The sequence below is a fragment of the Cryptomeria japonica genome, chromosome 3 (genome assembly GCF_030272615.1).
Source record: "Cryptomeria japonica chromosome 3, Sugi_1.0, whole genome shotgun sequence".
Lineage (NCBI taxonomy): Eukaryota > Viridiplantae > Streptophyta > Pinopsida > Cupressales > Cupressaceae > Cryptomeria > Cryptomeria japonica.
The window spans coordinates 793,666,479-793,684,709 of NC_081407.1; the positions used below are offsets into that span (position 1 = coordinate 793,666,479).

Genomic DNA, 18,231 nt, shown 5'->3' on the forward strand with positions numbered 1-18,231 from the left:
GACGAGTGGGTATCTCAATGGTTGATGTGAATTGTTGATTTCACTTAGGGACTTATACAATTGTTCATATCAACTTCGCTTATCATGAATGTGGAATAGGTATGCTGGTAACTTAGGATTCAACAATGAAGCTCTTGAAACTATACTAACAAGGATTTCTTAAAAAAAGGCAAAAAGAATAGGGTTTAGGAATTCTATTCTAAAGCTTAGAATGCAAGAAGTGATGAACAAATTTAGTGGAATCAAACTAGGCAAGGTCTCACCATCAAGTCGAACAACTTGACACAAGCTTAGCGCAATCATCTAAGGTGTATTTCATAGATTTTCATATTATTACCATCAAACATTGATACCATTCAAGTAAATGTGTAACAATGGAAGCATAATAATTGAATTTAAGCTTGCATAAACTTCCGGTTGACCATGCAAGGCACACTTACAATCAACAAGAGGCTAGTGGTATGGATAAATGGATTCCACACAAATACATTCAACAAATTCTTTCATTCAATCTAACAACACTTAAAAGCAAATTCTAATTTAAATTTCTAATCTAACTTGGAGGAATTGAGAACCTTGAATGCAAGACAACACTTAAACAAAAAATCACCAGCAAGTCGAACAATGATTTATATTCAAATCTGCAACATCTACCAACAATTCTCAAAAATCTCTCTTACAAATGAGAGGCAATGGGGTTTATATAGAGTCTCAAACAAAATGGATGGCCAAGATTCAATCAAAATCAAGGGCCAAGATCATGCCAACACAGCCCTAGAGTTGTCCTAATTAGGGTTTACATAAAAAATGGAGCCACCAACATAAGACCCAATAGAAAGACACCTAGTCATCAATTAAGGAATCTTCTAGAAGATTCCATCCTGCATCTCTTTCTCTCATAGCATAATCCAAGAATCTAGCTAATACAAAATCTAATTCCTCTATGGAATTGCTGGGTAAAGTATCTTGCCGTAGATCCATAATGCCCAATGCATCCGAGCAAGCATCCAAAGTGTTCTCCCAATCTAGCATAAGCTTCTGCGAATTGTGGACATGGATCAACAAAAAAAGTGAGTCATCTATCTGACTCTTCTTCAAAGAGTCCAACTGATTGAAGTACATGAACTTCATCTTGTCTCTCAATTCTGCTAAGTGTAAACCACTGGCTTCACTGACATCCACTTCCAATAATTCCTCAATTGAGGCAAGGATCTTCAAGTGGATCTCATGAATTGATCCTTCCATCTCTGCACAATCCTTTTGTGTGTGCTCATAAGCAGATTTCTTCATGGGAAATGAACAATACCAGCCAGGGAAATCGTATCTATCTCCATTATGCATAATATTCTCCCTGATCAATGTGGACATAGGAATTTTCTTCAACACTTTGAGGCATGGAATAGTCCTCTCTTGAATAGGTCGAAATTCCTCCCAAACTCCTCTAGATACTGTATCTTGAATTTGAGCGTTGTTGTCCTGTCAAAAGCCTGGACAAAGTGAGTAAGGAAATTATCCGCTTGTCTCTTTGTATCTTGAATCCATTTCTCCAATTCCGAGAGTGTATCTCTTGCTACTTCATAATCTATATGTTGTCCACGATCAATTGCAATAGGGGAAATAAGCGTGGGATTCTCACGCCTTATCTCTGCAATGTACTCTCTAAGTCTGATATTTTTTTCCTTATATTCCTCTTTGTTTGCTATCTCCCTATCCAATCTTTCATTGATCGCCCTGAGAGTATCACCAACTTCTTGGAATTCCTGCTCTTTTTTAGTACGACCAAGGGCAACTGAAGTGATTTGGAAATCCATGGGAGTAGCAACATCCTTCGTCACATCTCCAATAGGAACAACCACCCGTGCAATCCGCATTCCTGTTTCATCTCTTGTTATACGTGACAAAATCTTAGCCCTCTTTGGTTCTTTTTCCTTGTTGCTCCTGGCTAAGTAGTCATCAATTGGCTGCACCTCTACTATCTTCTTACTTTTCTCCATACTCTTCATCAACCAATTAGGAATAGCGGCCATCTCCATACCATCATCGAGACACATCTCTCGATCAAGTTCCCTCAATGCCGAGATAACATCATCATCATCATCAGGATTATCCTTAGTCAAATCATATACATTCTTCCCCAAACTAACCTCCAAAAGCGCTGTAGGAGATCTTGGCTGATCATCATCTTCATTGGGTGGAGCAGATGTAGCTATGGCATATAACTCTTGAACACTCTTTGGTAATATCACTGTGTTGGAACATTTTTCAATCTCTTTGTTTTGTTCTGGCACCTCAATTTCCTTGATTGATGAGACACTGAGGGGAGGTGAAGGATTGATATGTGAAGGGATGATAAACTTTTGCTTCTTCTTTTTAACCTCGTCAATCTTTTTCCCTCTAGCCTTGACTTCTCCTGGTGTGTTCTTCCTTTGTTCGGGGGCTTGACTTTCCTCATCTGCATGAATCCTTATGTCACTGATAATTCTTTGATCATCTTCGAAAGAGGATTCCTCCTGTTTCATCTTTTTATATGTGAAGATAACACCCATATCAACTAACTTGTTCATCTGATTGTCTACCCATCCTCGAGAGAAACTCAAGACCTCTCTCATCAATACACTCAAATCTGTCACTTCTTGTTCTGACCAATTAGGCAATAGAATCGCCTTCTTCATTTCATTCTCATATTGCGAATGCATGTGATCCTTGTCATCCAATATTTGATCAGGAATGATGAAAATTTCACACTTCATGAAATCCACAAACATTCTGGACCACATTCTTCTTTTTACTGCTTGCTCGTCCATTAGGTTGGCCCAATAATCCTCTACGTCTACCTTGTGTACAAACTTATCTCCCTTGATCCTTCCAACTTTCTTATGCGGAGAAACTCTTTCTCTTCTCTTGTATGTCGCAAGGCAATGGAATGCAAGTTCTTCAATAACTGTGTTAGTTGCAGCGGCGGAATGACAAACCTCCAATGTCTTCCCTACTGAAATAGGAAATGTCATCCCCGCTCTATGTTTGTCCTTCTAGATGGAGTCAAACTCCAAAAGCTTTCTCACCACCTCAAGTAATATCATTCTGTCTATAGGATACTGTTGGCGTACTTTTTATCATATACCGAACATTAGAATAAAATATCCAAGTATACTCTATCCTCTCTTGAACAAAATCAATACTTGTGCCAAGATTGTGAGAAAGACCACAAGGCAACTACAAGGTCTATATGTGCGAACGGGCGACTTTATGTGGATAGCCTCTTCGGTAGTGTGTGCTGAAATACAAGGGGGACTCACGCTTGACAACTAGTATCATTCATGAGCTAGACTTAGGCGAATTTATCAATAAATGCTCTTTGTTTTTTTTTGGATTTTCTGATTTGGGATTTCAAAAAAGGATAAAAAGGATAAGGGTTTAGGAACTCTAACTATTGCTAAGCTATTCCTATGAACTCAAGAGACGGTAAAGACTGGGTGAAACTGGTAATGACACTTTGTTTCGCCACATTTGGACAATATGCAAAACTGGTGTAATCTTCTAGGGTTGTGCTTAAGATTTTCACACTTATGAATAATACCAACAATTGAACAATATTACTCAAAGTAGAAGTTAAGCATCCACATTAAAAGCTCAGGCTAACTTTACACATTGAATGAAAATCATCCATCCAACAAAAGTATGAGCATAATTTCACCAATCTAAACAATCAATCCTTCATTCATCTAACAACTTGAACGCAAATTACTTAAAGTAAATCTATTCTAAGTGTTGAAGAAATATGCAACCACTTGATAACAAATAAGATTTCAAAACAATACTGATAATGAACTTTTTATTATCCAAGTAGCTCTACGCAACAATTTCATAAATCTCTCCACATTGAAATGAAATGAGAGAATGAGTTTATAACTTTATATAGGGTTTTTGAAAACAAATGAATGGCTGAGATCAATCTAAGATCAACGCTCAAGATCAAGACAACTTAACCCTAATTAGAGTTTCCCAAAATAATATCAATATCCAGTGCATGTGAGACAAGTGGCACATGGTGCTATCTTTTAGGATTGCACCCCCTTCTCCTGTTGAGAGGCAGAATGTTCAATGAACTTGGACACGATCTGATCAACCTCTTTTATCGTGACATGTGGTAGTACGTTGACTCTGAATTCTAATCCTTCCAAATCATCTGCACATACAACAAAAGTGATTTCCGAATCTAATTCATGTTTTTTGAAGGCATCTCTGATGGACAGGAGGTTCAAGGCCTTAGACAAATTCTGCCTCAGGACTGGTTCAGTGGAGAAGATTTTCTGTGTCTTGGCTTTTAGATTTTCTAACTTCATATACTTTTCTCGGATAGTTTCTTTTTGAAGTGCTTCTACAGCTACAAGGTAAACCTTGTCTTGAATTTCTTTTATCTGCTCTTCTTCTTTGTCAGCATCTGCCTTCACTTTCTCCAAGACTTCACTGCATGCAACCAATGTCCAATGCTAACCGCTGAAATCATATGCCGTTCCTACTTCAATTATAGTTCCATCAACTAACTCTTGCTTTCACATTCCTTTCAACACTGTAAGGCATGGAATGATTCTTTCTTGAATGTCCTGAAGATCAGTCCATGCTTCTGCCATATTTGCAATCCTAGAGAGTAAAGAGGAAGTTTGTCCATATGTCAATGCTAACCTTTCCGCAAATGTGGTTGCTTCTTTACTTGTGCTTTCCATCCATGCTTTGGTCTCTCTGGCTGTCACTGCTTCTTCCTCAGAACTTTTGATTGTCTCCTGTGAATTCAAAAGTGGAGGAGCTTCTAGATTGGCTTGGTTAAGTGGCTTAGTCGAGTGCTGGATGTATTCCCTCAGGCGTTCAACTTCTTTCTTATATTCCTTCTTTTCTACTTCCTTGTCCATTCTTGCCTTCATGGAAGCAATTGTATTATCCAAGTCTTCAGCTTCTTGCTTCTTGGTAGTTGGTCCTAAACTGATTGCAGTGACTTCATATTCATGGGGGCCAATATCTCCCTTTGCCTTGTCTATTTTGGCACAACAATTTGCACTGTCCTGCAGCCGGCTTCATCTTCTCTGGATGGTGGAAAACCTTCTGGCTGGCTTCTTTGTGGTAACTTGTTCTAATCTGGCCAAGAAATCTGCCATATCATCTTCTTGAACCTCTATTTCTTCTATCTTTTCTTTCAATCTCTCCTTCAACCAATCAAGAATAATGGGCTGCTCAATGCCTTAAACTTCCTGATCGCCTTCCTCACATGTTATACCTCAAAGGGCGGAAATCATTCCTTCCTGAAATTCACCTTCTTCAAAATCCATTTCATTGTCCGACTCCACTACTTCTATGCCGGTAGGAGACGAAGGCTGCTCATCTTCTTGATGGATTAATTCTATGTTTTCTTCATGAACTAGAGAAGGAATCTTTATCTCAGCTAATGATTCATCAACAATTAATATATTGTTTTGATTCTGAGATGTGGTAGAACGAGATGGCTCTATCCTTTGCTTCTTTTGAACAGGTCCTTCATTCACAACTGCCTTCCCCTTCTTTTTAGCACCTTCAATTGGTGTGGCACTTTGAGTTGCCTCCTCATTTGAAGAATATCCTTCTGCTTCACCCATCAGGTCATAAGCCAAGATTATATTTCCCAGTCTTAATCTATGACATTGCTGATCAACCCACCACCTGGAATATTTCATAACTGGCCGCATCAAGGTGGTCAAGTTTGCATGCTCTAGTTCTGACCATTTGATAGGAGGAAGAGGTGCATGCTCATCAAAGCCAAGTTGAGTATATTCTACATTATCTTCCAGCTGATCAGTCACAAGAAAAGGTTTAGTCGTTCTGATCAAGCTTACTGGTAGTGTGGAAAATAATCTTTTCTTGATGTCAAACTCATTTGCAACATTTGCCAAAAAATCTTCTATGTCCACTATATGTCCGAATCTTTCTCCATTCACTAATCCAATATCGCCGAGAGGATCAAAATTAGCTATGGATCGGTAGAATGTAAAGGGATACCGCTGCATTTCTAGCCTGGCACTTTTAGCTGCCTGTGCTGACGGACAAGACTCCATATTTTTAATAAAGAATGGAAACGATATTGCTGCCTTCTTCTTTATTCTTTTGAAGATTTGAAATGTTTCTAATTGTCTGAGAACTTCAAGTAGGACCATCCGGTTGGTTGGATAGATCGGAAATCGGTACGGACAACCGTCAAAACATTGAACTCTTATATATGTAAATTTTGGAAACTGGATAAACTAGGATCCATACTTTCTGATTAAACTTTTGGCTTCAGGAGATAGCCTCTGGTGAGTTCCTCCTTTTAATGTTCTTGTGATGTACATCAGGAATGCATCATTGGCTCGCTTGAAATGGCCCTTCTCTTTAAGCTGCAGCTGAGGATAGCAGAGTCATAAGACTTGAATTCATTTTTTCCATTGCCAACTACGCCTCTGTAGATCAGTCTGGAATATCTAAAATTTCTGGCCAATGAGTGGATAATGTAGGAGCTCATGTAGAATGACTTTGTCTTCCCCAAATTTATCAACTGTTCATGAAGATTGTTGCTGATTATGCAGGGCCAATTGAACATCTTGACTCCGGAGGTAATTTCATCTATGAAGTAGTACATCCACATTTCGAATGGCGCACCCTGAGGGCTGCCCATTACTCTATTCAGCAGTAGGATGATATCACCATATCCCTCTTTGAAGTATGGGCGTATCAAATTCTTCGACACTTTCCCTTGGGGTCTCTTCTTTTCCAATCAAGACTTGGTTAATATTTGCCGTATAGAGTTCAGATTGGCTATCATAGATCCTCTTGGTATCTTCTTTGGTCTTGTAGGAGGTTTTATTGTAGACTGGTATTCCAAATGTATCTTGAATGGCTAATTCTGAAAGATTAGCTAAAACTCTTCCATCAGGTGCAATGATTTCTTTTGATTGTGCGTTGTAGTGGATAGCACATTGAACTATCAACTCAACACATTCTTTAGCCGGAGGGAATCCAGCTGCCTGGACGATGCCATTTCTCATCATCCGGCAAGCAATGGGTGTCGGTAGGTATCCATCAAGCCCATACATTCTCTTCATTCTTCCAAATCCACATGTCCAAGGTCAGTGTTTGTGACATTCTTCCATTTGGATTTGATCTTGGATTCCTACTAAACTCCTTTACTGGCAAACTTCAGTGGTGCTTTTCTGGAGGGTGCTCCTTTAGTGGTTATTAACTTGCATAACACATAAAAATTCAATTTTATTTTGGAGACAACTTGTTGATTTTAATTCTGATTTTCAGACCCTTTTTCTTGAAAGTTTCATTTTCAGCTTGTCAAAAAGCTAAATTTCTGTAAAAAAAGTAGATTGAAAGCGAAGAATTTGGTCTAAAAATTGATGAATTTGAGAGAAATAAGACAAAGGTAGAAAAATTCAGTCAAATTCAGATTTTGGATCACTGAAATTGCTCTTTGTGACTGAAATTTACCTTTAATTCTGAAAATTATGTCTTAAAATCAGAAAAAACACTTTGTTCTTGTGTTTCAACACTTAGGAAAATTTTGATTCTTGAAAATTTCTCTTCAAAAACCAATTTTCTCAAAAATCAGAGAGAAAACTTCTTCTCAATTGTGCTTCAAATTTCCAACTTGAATAGTGAATTTTGAAAGTGATTGGTTGAAAATATAGAGTTTAAGAGTTTTAATCTTAGAAGCTTCTTCGTTTTTATTTTTAATTTTTCATTATTGTTTTTGTGTTCTAATGTTTTAAATCTTTCCAAAATGGAAAGTTTTACTTCTCTCTCAAAATTTCATCCTTACTAAGGAATCTTCTAGAACTTTCTTCCAAATTGAGTTTTCTTGAATTTTTGAAAATATTTCTAAAAGTGTTGAAATTATTTTTCTTTTGAAAATAATTCTAAGTGTTTGGAAAATAATTAAAAATATTTAATGTGTTGAATTTATTTTCCAACCCGTTCGTTGTTTGACCCTTGATTTCATGTGCAATTTTTCTCAAATTTGTATTTCCTTAGCCATTTTTCATCTTTCACCATGGCAAGTTGATTTTCATGTCTAATCTCCAAGTCATGGACGGATTTTTTCATGCCTTGTTCAGGTATCTTCACATATTTTATTTATGCCTAGGCCATCTTCGAAGTTCTAATGTCTTATCTTTCTTGGTGAACCTTGTAATTCATCTTGGACAACTTATGTTTGATCAATTTATATTGGCAAAATTATGCCAAACCCCCACCTTTCCTTGCCTAGGTGGACTTTGCTAGGCATAAGACATTCTTATCTTTTGTTTTACTTATATCTCTCATGTCTTCTATCTCCTTGGGCGGACTTCATGTGTTCTTGGCCATGTTCTTCTCAACCTTGTCTTGCTTTAATTTTCTCTTCCTTATGCCATCTCTAGGCGGACTTGGAAGGTTATATGCCAAGGTGGAGTTCATGCTTTTCATCTCATGGGCGGACTTCAACATCCTTTGGCACATGGCAGACTTTAATGGTGCCTTGCCAACTTGATCTCATCATGTGTATAGGGCGGACTTTGTCATGTCTAAGACAAGGCGGACTTGGAATAATGTTTACCATGCTTTATCTTAGTAGACTTTGAGAACCTTTTGCCTATTTTATTTACTTAAGTTGGACTTTACTTGGTCTTTGACATGCTTCTCATGCTTTGGCGGAGTTGGAAGCTTCTTTGCCAACTTTGTTTGCTTTTCTAGATGGCGGACTTGGAATCTCTTTGTACATGCTTTGTCTTGTGCTTTATTGCTTTTCTTGTGGTGGACTTTGAGCATGCTTTTCCAAGGGCGGACTTTGCATTGCCTTGGACATCTTTTCCCCTTGGCAGACTTGGAGTAATGTTTGGACATCCATCTAGGCGGACTTCATGTTGCTTGTGCCACACACTTGGTAGGGTGGACGTGGAAGGAGTCTTGCCAAGGCGGACTTGGAATAGCCTTTGACATGATTTGATTTCCTCTTCAACTGCACGTAGGAGTTAGCTTGACCTTTGCCATGATTCAGTTGACCAAAGGTAGGAGTTTGACATGTGCTTGCCAAGTTTGTTTTGTTTTGCTCTCTTTTAATTCGATCCTTGCCTTAGATTTAATTCTTCCCCTTCAACTTTGCCTTAACCTCAAGTAGGAGTTTGATTTACCATTGGCATGAGTTAGTTGACTGAAGGTAGGAGTTTAGCCTGTTTCAGATAACTTCACTTGTGCATGAGGCTGACTTTGATGATGCTTGGACATGTATGCTTGGAAGGAATTCATCTTCTCTTTGTCATGCCAATTTGGAAGACTCTATGCCAAGGCAGACTTTGAAGATTGTTGGACATTATGCATAGGGCGGACTTGGAAGGAGTCTTGCCAAGGCAGACTTGGAATAGCCTTTGACATGATTTCAAGCTGATCAAACCTTCTTTCCTTATCATGAGCGAATTTTAACTTGGACAACTATCTGCCATCTCCATGCTTGACTTTATACTCGATCAACCATGTTCATGTCATGTTGGTTCATTTGGAATGAAACCCTAATTAGGGTTAGCACCTTGCTTTTTACACTTTAAGACATAATTTTTCAAATTTGAGGACATGGGCACTGATCATATGGCTGATCTTCTGGAACAAAACCCTAATTAGGGTTTCCATCTTGCTTTTTACCCTTAGAGACCAAATTTTCAGTTCTGACAACATGGGCAGTAATGAAATGACTTGAGGATCAAAACCCTAATCTCAGAAAAAAGTAGAAAAAAGATAACCCTGCTTTTTGTAATTAGAAGCAAAATTTTTCAAATCCGACAACATGGGCAGTGATCAAATGTCATGAGGAGCAAAACCCAAGTTCTACTTTCAAAAAAGCAGAAAAAGCAAAAAGTGAAAAAAGCAAAAAGCAAGCCAAACATTTGCTTCTCGGATTGTGCACAAAGTGCCAAAAATCAAACTTTCTATTTTTAGAAAAAAGAAAAAGAAAAAAAGCAGAAATTCCTAAAAATAGAAAGTTGTCAGAAATGACTCAAAACAATTGCGATCCTCGTCCTTCAGACCTTCTAAGCACTTTGACAACGTTCAAATGCAATTCTGAGCATGATTTCTCTATTTGGCTCGGGATGACTTCAAAACTCTAACTCAAAACTCTCTAAGAAAATGGAGTTATGAAAATGCAGAGCTAGGACAAAACCCTAAAAAGAAAAAACAGGGGGTCCCCATTTGCGATGAGGTGATGTGTGAAATAGGTACAACATCTGGCGACTCCACGTGAGGAATGTTCCTGAACATTCCAAAGATAGAATCCATTTCAAATCCGGAATCTTAAATTAATTAAGACTAACTTACCCGCTCGCTAAGAAGGGTACTCAAAAAGTAAGAGGAATCCTAAACTGTATCAAGATCTTTCGTCCTTCAGTTATAAGTGTGTGCATATGCATTCATTCCCGTCTCTTAAGACCAATATGACTCTTTGGTTCCATCATGGCAAACTATGAAGTTGTGTGTGTGTTTCGTGTTAACTCTAAAAGCATCCTTGGATAGAGCCTTGTTGCCAACGAGCGTCCATAGCCCCGGCAGGTGATCTCTATAATCTCACGGAGATTGCTCTACTTTTGGCGATTTAATTTTCTTTTTGATAATGAGGGTACACCTATAGAGATTTCTGCACACCCAAAGCCAAGTGCTTTGCTTTTTCATTCTTTTCTTTTTCATTTGTTTTGATATATTTTTTTTCTTTTCACATATTTCCACACTTAGGCTCGCAAGCAATGAAGCTCGCATGGGCTTGAGTATTATAGTGGCGCTAAAGTAAGACTTTTGGTGATTTTTTTTTTTTTTTTTTGTATTTGCCATGACTTCACTTGGGAGACCATATTGACTCGGAGAATTCAATTAAGTGTAAAAGATATAATAATTGAAAGACTCAGTGTCAAGATACAATAGATGATTCCCTTTCTAGTCAAGTACTAATCCTAACTTTAAGATGCTTTAGAAAAAATTAATCTAGGATTCTAAGATTCTCCACAAATATTTACCTTAGGAATACCCTGGACATAATGTAGTAGTGTACACCGGAAGTGTGTGCATAAGCAACATCGCTCTTCTCACAAATGGGAATCCCTTCTTATTCAAAACTAAACTAAAGCAAACAAAAGCAAAGTAAACAAACTAAGCAAGCAAACTAATCTAAGAAAGCGAAAACAAACTAAACTAAGAAAACAACTAACAAACCAAAACTTAAAAGAAGCTATTCTAACTATGTGCAGACAAGTCCGATCAAAGGACTAAGGGTTTGAATTAATGTTTCAGATACATCTTGTTGACGGGCAACGAGATGTCTTCTCCTGTCAGGGTTTTCAATTTGAATGCATTTTCCCCTAATATCTCAGAAATCTGGTATGGTTCTATCCACAGATTGTCAAATTTATCATGATCCCCTCTCTTCTGGTGAGATTTATCCCAATAGAGGACTATATCGGCGATTCTGAAAGCCTTCATCGTGGCGTGCTTGTCAAACCATTGTTTGACAACCCCTTGATGTTTTGCAAAATTCTCGAGAGTTTGATCTCTTGGTTCTTCTAATAATAATAGCTGTGAAAGGCGAATTTGAACTCTTTCTTCCGGGTCTAGGTATTTTTGCATGAATCTCAGTGTTGGTATCCTTAGCTGTATTGGGAAAATAGGGTCTTGTTCGTAGACTAAGTGATAAGAAGAAGTTCATAAAGATTTCTTGGCTCTTGTTCTGTCTGTCCATAGAGCAAACCTAAACTGAGTATGCCAATCTCTTGGATTATTCTCTAGTAAAATCACCCTCCTCCCAGCAATGGCGACACCCAAGAAAATCGCCTAAGTCTGAAAAATGCACTCCGAACCCACTCAAATGGTGGTAAAAAAATATCGCCTAGGTCTGAAATGCAGAAAAATAATCATCAAAGCACAATTTCAACTCCAATGGTGTCAAGAAGACACTTAGCAAAAATCAACTAGCTGAAAAAAATCGCCAAACTTAGCCACTTGGATACCACACTCAGCAAATATATTAAATAAATATTGCTGGTCTCCCTTCTTTAAACATGTTTTCACCTCAAGATTTCACCTCACATGCAATGTGGGATAAAACTTTGCTCTTTATACTTGCCTAGGGAAAATTGATTTGCTTCTAGAAGGTAAATCCATTGAATGTTTATTGCAATCATTTATTAATTATTTTTGTTTTTTAAAATAATCGTTAATGATAAGAAAAATAATTAAATTTGGGGTCATTTATTAAAAAAATATTTTAAAATTTAATTAACTTTGACCCTTTGGGGAAAATCGCCCCCCATAGAATTTGCTCCTATTAACATTAATCAACATGCTCCTATCAACTGGTAAGCACAAGAACTGTCCATGAACCCAGAAACAGTCAACCGAAAGCGCTAACTGATGGGAAAAGAACCCAAATGAACTGAAAATCTGGAATCAAGCACATGAAACCGCCTAGAAACCGAAAATAAGATCTGCCATGAAGAGCAAGCAACTACCAGTGCCAACTGGTAAGAACAGAAAAAACTGCACAAAGAGCTAAACAAGAACAAAACTGAAAGGAAATATTTTTGGATGGTGCAAGATTGCTTATCGACCGGGGATGCTCCTATATCACCCATAGTTGGCCTTTATTAACTAGTTTATGCCATTAAGTTGTAAATGATTTACATATGATGCCCTTTTTCACACATGAATATTACATGAAATACAAAACAGTCAATACTTCTCCATAGTCTGGCATGTTTGATTGTATCAGCCACTACTCTACGTCATCTTGATCTCTCTTCAAACCCTCCTGTATAACCTCTGCAACCGGTTCTATCAAACCTTCTGGTATAACCTCTGCCACCGGTTTCTCAGTGCTGCAACTTTTCTCAGGACTCAGATTCTTCACCTCCTCTTTCTTCTTCAAAGAAATCAATGTGAACTTCTGCCCATCCTTCTCAATAGTGACTAGGTTTCTTCTGCAGTCATAAATAGCTCCTGTATCATACTGCCAAGGTTTTCCCAACAAGACATGACAAGCACTCATAGATACAACATCACACAAAACTTCATCTCTAAAAGGCCCAATGTTGAAATTCACCAAACACTACTCCTTTATCTCTATCTTTTGATCATCTTGCAATCAACTCACCTCATAAGGACAAGGATGCTTAAGGCTCTTCAATCCAAGCTTCAGAACAATCTCCTCAGATACCAAATTGTCAGTACTTCCACTATCTACAATAACCTTGCAACACTTACCACTTGATTTACACACAGTTCGGAAAAGACTCTTCCTCAGAGTAGATCCGGTATCCTTCCTTCTGAACATAAGGCATTCTCGTTGCTCCGGTGCATAGTAACATCCGGTACCATCACCTTCCGGTTTCTCAGTTGCCACACAACTTCTTGCCATTCCCTGCTTACATTCATAGAATCTATGTCCGATTTCTCCACACTTGAAACATTTGCCAGGAAATTCTCTACCGGTACTACTGCTACCTTTCCTCGGTGTCTTATGCTCCGGTTCTTTACTCCACTTAGATTTTGACTCATCTTCTTCAATCGGTTTCTTCATATTGTCAATCATCTTGAATTTCTCCTTTCCCCTATTCGGTTGTCTTCTTCTCATCTTCTCCTTAGCCTTCAAAACATACTGACAAGCTTCTTCCACTGTGGAAACCTTCAACATACTCATCTCATCTTGAATGTTAAAAGCATGTCCATTGATGTACCTTGCCACCTTTTCTCTATCCATCTCTCTATGTCCAGATCTAATCACCACCTTGTAGAATTCCTTAGTATATTCCTTCACAGTCATGTTTCTCTGTTTCATGTTCTGCAACTTTTTGAACAACTCCAATTCATAGTCTCCCGGTATGAACTTGGCCTTCAATCTTGCAATTATCTGTCTCCACCGGGTGATCTTCAATTCACCATTCTCCACTCAGTCTTTCTGCAATCCTTTCCACCACAAGGCAGCATGCCCTTCAACTTAGTCTGTGCCAACCAGAATCTTTGCGGGTCCTTGACATCCTCAAACTCATAGTAATCCTCCAACTCTCTCATCCAATCGATCAGATCGTCTGGGTTCAACGTTCCGGGAAAGTTGGAAACATCAACTTTATGAACTTTACTCGCTTGCGCCACTTCTCTCAAGAATCTTTCCTCTCTTTCATCTTCCGGACCTTTAGCTTCCTCAAGCTCTTCATCAGCTTCCTCATATTCATCCTCAGAATTAGGGTTCCTCCGCAAACCAGCCAAAGCATTTTGGATTTCATTCCTCACTTAATTCTTGAAGTCTTCCATCATCTTCTCTACCCTCCGGGTGTTTGCCCTTCTTGGCGACATCTCCTCTTCCACTCCGGTGAACTGCCTCAACTCGACGATTTGACTGTTGGTTTCAATTGCCTCCCCTCAGCGATCTATTGAACACACGCGTAGCCTGCCTCCAATCGGCGATCTGTCCACCCAAAGGAATGCCTCAATGCTCGCAAACAATTCTTCCACCAGCCAGTCCATAACCAGCTCTAATACCACTTGATGCAGCCATAACCGGTAAAACCCTCAAAGAGAATCAACCGACTTATGAAGCAAGAGCAACACAACAAAAGCAGCAAGAAAACATAACAAGATCACATAAACAGATTATATTAAATCCTTAAAACTTCCGGCAATCATCATATTATCATCAAAGAACATTCGACAATTAACCGGTTACATGCAGGCTATCAGCCAGATACAATCCAATCTGGGAATCTAGGAATCGACCAGATCACAAAATGTGAATCTCAATCATTATTCTTAATTCTACTTCCTCTGCCCCCACAAATGATTACATAATAACATATTTATACCCACCAGAACATATCCGGGTCGGCCTCATAAGATTGCATTTACCAGTGTAGGAAATGAAATGTGTAATTAGACTGGCCCTAAAAATTAAATAAATCTTTCTGGAAAATAACAACCAAGAGGTGCGGTTCAGCAGGAAGGTCGGTCACATGCCAAAGAACATCGGACAAGACCCAAGATAGATCCACATGCCAAGAATCGCGCCGGTAAGGAAGGAAAACCAACCGGTAAGCACAAGAACTGTCCGGGAACCCAAAAACAGTCAATCGAAAGCGCTAACTAACTGGAAAAGAACCCAAATGAACTGAAAATTTTGAATCAAGCACATGAAACCGCCTGGAAACCGAAAATAAGATCTGCCATGAAGAAGAAGCAACTACCGGTGCCAACCGGTAAGAACACAAAAAACTGCACAAAGAGCTAAACAAGAACAAAACTGAAAGGAAATATTTTTGGATGATGTAAGATTGCTTATTGACCGGGGTTGCGCTTGCATCACCCATACTTGGCCTTTATTAACTAGTATATGCCATTAAGTTGTAAATGATTAACATATGATGCCCTTTTTCACACATGAATATTACATGAAATACAAAACAGTCAATACTTCTCCATAGTCTGGCATGTTTGATTGTATCGGCCACTACTCTACGTCATCCTGAGGTTAAAGGCCTCATTTTATTTTAGATGAAACTTGTTCCCTTCTAGTTTCATTGTAGCATGGTTTTAACTGATATACTTACCTTAGTGTGGAAAAGATGAGATAGACAACAGGCTGCTATCTCTTTCATCAGCTTTAGCTTCTATGTGCTGTATGTATTATGAGCATTCATGCTGCTACTGTACCGTCTAGTGGAACTATATATTTTTTTATGAATGCCAAACTTCATTAGGAAGCAGTGAAGCTATGCATGGCTATACATACGATTATCTGCATTAAGTAGCGTTATAGGCTCCCATGTCTATCAAATTTTTTTACACTATGGAAGGTTTGCTAAATGTCTAAGTGCACTTGTAGTATTATTATGCCCAACTGCATTAATGAGTACAAAAATACTAATCTTGCTTGTCGTTTCTTTCCAAATTGAAGATAATTTAACCATCTTGACAAATACTCTAGGATGAGCACCTCCTTGGCCCAAAGGTTTCCAAATAGTTGCAATCACACTTAAGTGTGAAATCAAAGTTCCACCCTTCTAGTTTGCAACTTAAGGTTCTCGGGCACAACCACTTAGTGACCAATTGCCACTCATGAACAAAACAAAAATTAAGCAGACAAAAAATAGTTCTTAAGCAATTTCCTAATTTGTTCCTTTCTCCATTTATGGCAATATGAGTTTAATTTACAATAATGCCTTAGTTGTAAAAAATGTAAGACAGGCTATAGAGATGCTGACTCTCTTGTACCCTTATTATTCGTAAGTTTATCATTCATGCCATGACTCTACTGTCACTACAATGTCTATGTGCTCTGTTATTCTGATATGCTAACTGCATTTTCGAGTACTGAAAAGCTACTTTTGCCTACCTTCCCTTTTTCCAACTAAGGAGAAAATTAGCCATCTTATCAGGCAAGGTTAAACTCAAGTACTAGAGCAGCTTCTCAGCTAAAGCAATAGTAACTGTTTTCTTGTATCTTTAATGCCAGAGCTGAAAATGCAATATAACTCATTCATTACCTTCTTGGATAATTTGAGTATTAATGTGCCTCAGTGGTTATAAATATTTAACTGAGAACCCAACTAGGGTTTCTTATTACACGACTACATGACTAGTTTTTCATATTAGGCAATTATCTTTCCCTATCCGTCTAAGAAATAAAATTCTGCCATATTGCATAAATGCAGAGTCATACTGTAAGTGTACAGCCCTACTGTGTGTACACAGCCATGTTGTACATGCACAACCATACCGTGTATACCCAGCCGTACTGCAAACTCACAACCATACTATATCTATATAGGATGTATTATTTTATCTACTGATAAAGTTTACTCACAGCTGTTTATTATAAGCACAAATTTTTATATTTTCCAGCTAAATTCTACTGTTCAAGTGAGGCCTTCACAACCTTACAACATACTGCTTGATAGAGAATACTCTTAACTAAGAGTCAGTCTCTATCAAACTCTATACTGTACATAGTGACTACATGGTTTTTCTTAAACCAGAATCATATATTCACATCCTTGGGTGCTAATTACTGAGAATAACACATTCTCTTAATAGTTAATTGAATTCCCAAACTCTGTTTAACATCCTTGAGTGTTAACATGATTTTCTTACTCCATATTGTTCAAAACTTAGTAAAATCAAATAAAAACTGAAGGTTTTTCAGAATATACAATATTGCTACTCTAGAATGCCCAACTCATAGTCAAAAGCTATTAGTAACAGAAAGTATTTTTGCATCTTCTTTTTTCCATTAATTCTTCCATGAATTTGAACTCTAAAAGAAAGAATGGAATAATAAACAAGCTTGTTGGTTTCTGTCAATATAACATGACCTGAAATTCGGTTAAACTTGATTGGAATTTGATTCTTGTGCAGCTTCCCACTATCGTGAACCCCCTTTGAGCTTCTATGAGGAAGGATGACCTTCTAGATTGGGTCTGTGTCTATACAACACCCAGACTGTACCATTGACCATGTTTTTAAATTAATTAATAATTAAAATATAATGAGTGTGTATTTTTCAATTAATTATTAGACATGGCCAATGGTACATAATTATTAGACATGGCCAATGGTACAATATGGGTGCTGGATAGACGTTGCCCTAGATTGGTGGCCGTTCAGCTAACTGAAGGAAAACAACATCAATTTACTGAGCTCTTTTCGTCCGAACTTTCCACGATCAAAATAATATCGTATGAATCGCTTCCTTACCAAAATCACTATATATTTCACAAAAATAATGAGGCGTTTCATTTCCTTTCACCCTAATTCCTTTCAATCACGAGAATTTCACTTCCCCATTCCTCACACCATTTCCATGCCTTATTCCTTCACGGGCAAGATAAAATTGTCACGCTAAAAACTTGGCTCTCCTCTTTGCTTCTAGAAGAATCGATTAATTTTTACATTTGATTTTATTCATTCTCTTTCAATATAAATAAAATATGAATGCCGTGGTTTCACTCAAATTTGCCCGATAAAATATTACAATGACATTGTATTAAGCATTTGATTAGTACACATTGTGTTAAGAATAGGATTGGTGTTTTAATTTGATACCTTTGCTTTGCCATGATATGCTTTTAGCGGTTTATTAAAGCCCCTTTTAATTTATTTTTATATATACTTAGCGATATTTTAAAAATAGCCATAATAGAATTGGTCAATGCTTTGCACAAAAGG

At 37.8% G+C, this 18,231-nt stretch overlaps 1 protein-coding gene across 4 annotated transcripts in view; it reads left to right on the forward strand.

Moving 5' to 3' along the window:
- The window catches only part of LOC131075892 (probable Ufm1-specific protease), a 206,937-nt gene that overhangs the window by 56,755 nt on the left and 131,951 nt on the right, over window positions 1-18,231 (forward strand). The window lies entirely within an intron of this gene.